The sequence below is a fragment of the Daucus carota genome, chromosome 7 (assembly GCF_001625215.2).
Source record: "Daucus carota subsp. sativus chromosome 7, DH1 v3.0, whole genome shotgun sequence".
NCBI lineage: Eukaryota > Viridiplantae > Streptophyta > Magnoliopsida > Apiales > Apiaceae > Daucus > Daucus carota.
The window spans coordinates 28,393,702-28,397,791 of record NC_030387.2 but is presented as its reverse complement, the minus strand read 5'-3'; the positions used below and the strand labels follow the sequence as shown (position 1 = coordinate 28,397,791).

Genomic DNA, 4,090 nt, shown 5'->3' with positions numbered 1-4,090 from the left:
TTTACTACTATTAAAGCCAATTCAATAAAGTTGACAAGAAACTTACCAATTAAACAAAAAAATCTTATATCATGCAAAAAAATCATTCAAGAATATTCCTATTCAAAATCACACTAATTGATAGCAACATCTTATCATCACCGACATTGTACCAACCTAATCTCGTCATTGTCACTTCGCAATAACAATGTACAAACTCTAATCCCTCCAACCTCAGGAACACACTTGCAAGTAAAACTTGTGACACAACATATTATGAACATAATATACAAATAAGTTTGACTACACCTCACCAACTTTTCTCATCTTCTTGATAAATCTAAAAGACAAAATTAAGACATAAGCAACACCTACAATAATTGATTATCGAGCATAAAAATAAAATTAATGAGAAAATCCGTATATTTACATCAACACTTTTAAAACACACAATATTGAAAATACTAAGAAAATAGTCACATAAACATGTAAGTTAAGAATCGGGGAGAGTACACCTTTTGTTTTGAATGTCAAAATCTTTATACGTAAATGAACCATAGTCGTTCGATCAGAGGACGTGTGTATCATGGTCGTTGGAGAAGAAGCATAGAAGAACCCAGAATGAAAATAAAGTACGGCAACTGAAATATCAGTGACCTGACTCGTTCGAGCGGTAGAGCGGCGATAAACAGGAGGTAGAGCTTGGCGGCGGTGACGACGGATGAGTCGGCAAATAAATACGAGAACCGCACGAATTAGATTACATGTGAAAGGGGGGAGAGGAGGGGGTGAGAGAGAGAGAGGGATTCCACCACATTTAATCAATTGAATAAGAGTAACAAAATCAATGAAGAAAAATATAAAAATATTTTCTTATGAAAAATCCTCATGGATCAATTTATAAATCATGATTTAACTAATAATATTATACTACAATTATTATATTTTTTTTAATTGTTTTAGGTACAACTTTGCCTAACATATTTGTAAGAAATAAGAAATATTATAAGAGCATTTCAAATCGTGTCAGCTAAAATAATTGGCTAAAATTGTATTAAAGGCCTTGTGCCCTAATAAGACTAGCTATAATGATTATCTATTTTCTAAAAATTGTGTGTTGTAATTTCAAGTTATTATAAATAGAATATTTAATTCATGGTAACAAATGATGGAAATAATTTTTTGTAGCTATAGAGGTTCCTCAAATATATTGCGGGTGTTTGGCTCATCAGCTTGTGGGCTTATAAGCACCAGAAGCCCATTTCACTTATTTTTCAGTGTTTGGCAAAGTTTCAGCCGTGCTTAATATAAGCTGGAAGCACCCAGAAAAAAAGCTCTGAAAGGTGGCTTTTTTTCCCTTCAACTTATTGCAACACATTGTCCCTTCCTATCTATTATTTCTGTATTTAAGCTTTCTTGTCTCCACCGTTCACTTATAACTTTGTCCCCAATTTTCTCATTTTTCTATATTAATATATGCAATATATATAGGTAGCACTCTATTACATACCCTCTTATATTGAGTTTGGTAGTATACCTCTATAAATATAATATATATTATATTTCTATATTTTTTGTGAAATATAATTACAAATATTAATTAGTTTATCAAAAATTCTAACCAAAAATGATAATATATAATTTTTTTTGTTTCAAAAATCACTGAAAATTATGCAATATTCTAACATGATTCTACAACAGAATAATAATTATGCAGGACTATTAATATTCTAACATGATTCTTAAAAAATATAATAATTAAAATTATAATACAATATATGATTAAATAAAATATCAAATATGATTTGAATCTAATTAGTCATTAATGTATTGTTACTAATAACTAGAATCACATTAATTGTCAGCTACCACCAAGATGCATTAAATACACTTTAACCTATGCCGGGCACAGGTTAGCCAGCCGCTAAATACAAATCAAATTCTCACTCATAATCCACTTCTTTATTTTAAGCAATAAGTCACTTTTTTAATGCGTAATTCTAAGCAATGTCTATAATTTTTTTTATAGTGTCTTTCATTTTCTATTTAACTAAAATTTTCTATTTCCTTCGAAATATGCCATATCCACAAGCTCTTTACGACAGCCAATAAGTGCAACCCAGTGCCATTCAGGTCTAGAAGTCAGGGATACATATACTTGCCAATAAAGTTTATTAACAACTATCAACAGATTCTCTGAAACCTTTTCTGAGTAAAAGAGGATGGCTTTGCTTATATGACGTTTGAGAACTGGTATTTCAGCAAATATAATTTCATGCCTGGTAATAAGATGCTTAAGAGTAATGTTCCTATGACTCTGCATGATCAAGTAGCCACGAGAATAACCCATAAGCCATCTGGAAGAGAAATTTGGTAGCAATGTCTTGTATCTTGTTCCATCAAATATGTTACTCCCTCCGTCCCAATAAAATTATATACATTGGGATTGGACACGGAGACCAAGAAAAAGTGTAAGAAATGAGTAAAGTTAGATGGAAAGTGGGTAAAGTGGTGGGACCCACATATTTTTTAATAATAGATTTGAGCTAGTGGAGGAAAGTAGTGGGTGTAATAGTGTTTTTATTATTATAGAATGGAGATAGTGGGAGAATGCAGTGGGTGAAGTAGTGTTTTATATTATAAAAAGTTGCTATTTTGGGAATGTATAGAAATGATGGGACATCCCAAAAAGGAAACTGTATAGAATTGATTGGGACGGAGGGAGTATGTAAGAAACACCACTACAAGAAAAGCGGCTATTTTCGACCGTCCAATTCTGGTCGAAAATAGCTAATTTCGACCGTTAACCGTCGAAATTAGCTATTTTCGACCGGCACAAAGTTGGTCGAATATAGACTAGTCGAAATTAAAATTCCGGTCGAAAATATATAATTTCGACCAAATATGGTCGAAATTATAAATTCGACCGGAATTACAAAATTTCAAAAATTTGCCAAAAAAATTCAAAAAATTTAAATTTGGCGCCTAAAATTTGAATATTTCAAAAATTTTAAATTTGGCGCCCAGAAAATTAAATTCGACCAAATCCGGTCGAAGTTAACATACCACAACTTTAAAAAAAACAGCAGCAGAATCTGCTACTGATTTGCACCCCATTTTCATACATATCCAGTGCAAGACATCAAGCAAAAATACAGTTGCTGCCATTAAACAAAACACTGTGTTGCCATTACGCTTTGCACGGTTTGTGTGTGCTTTAATGTCTGAACCAAAATACAATGTAAAATTAAAATAAATAAAAAAAGAGTGATGCAAACCAAATTCATAAAACCCAGTTATCAGACTCTGCAATTCATACATTGATGTGATAAATTAAGAGATAAGAATAAGAGTAAAAAAGTTCTTGGCATCCAAGACGCAGAAGGATGGAGCGAGATGTCCAAGGCCTTTAGAGAAAAAAATTGATGTGCTTGTCGGGAAAAAGCTGGAACCTGTGTGTTTAGCACAATCACATAAGTAAATATATGAACCCTATATAGATTGGTAGACTAATTAGCAAAGTACATACCTCAGGAGGCAGGTTATCAAAGCGATTGTAGATATGAAAAACTTGAGAACCAATATACATACCTCAGGAGGAGTCATCCACTGATCTTCTTCGATCTTAATCAATCTTGTCTCTGCCATTGCCTCTCTCTTTCAAGTGCTCGCCTAGTTGCTGCTTAGCTGCCGCTTCATTCCCACACCCAATCTACTTATATATATAGTAGCCCAACAGGTTCGTGTCAAGCCTCCCTCCTGAGCAAATAAATTACCTAACTCCGAACCTGAGCCTAACTCCGAACCTAACATCTTCTCATATATAGCTTAGCTGCCGCTTCATTCCCACACCCAATCTACTTATATATATAGTAGCCCAACAGGTTCGTGTCAAGCCTCCCTCCTGAGCAAATAAATTACCTAGCTCCGAACCTGAGCCTAACTCCGAACCTAACATCTTCTCATATATATATAAAAAAGATGTTATTCATGAGGTTTGAACTCGGGACCTCTCCAATACAAATACATCACTCAAACCACTTGAGCTACACAAACAATTAGTTTATTATTCAAAAGCATTAATCACATACTTTAAAACTTTTGTATTTAT

The 4,090-nt window shown here is 33.2% G+C and overlaps 1 long non-coding RNA gene across 1 annotated transcript; it reads right to left on the bottom strand.

The window, feature by feature from the left end:
- Window positions 1-3,247: 3,247 nt before the first annotated feature.
- LOC135148036 (uncharacterized) lies at window positions 3,248-3,683 on the bottom strand. The gene is made up of 2 exons (XR_010285846.1): window positions 3,509-3,683; window positions 3,248-3,431 (listed from the first exon to the last, which is right to left on the bottom strand). It is a non-coding gene; the product is annotated as an uncharacterized LOC135148036 (long non-coding RNA).
- Between the last annotated feature and the right edge of the window lie 407 nt (window positions 3,684-4,090).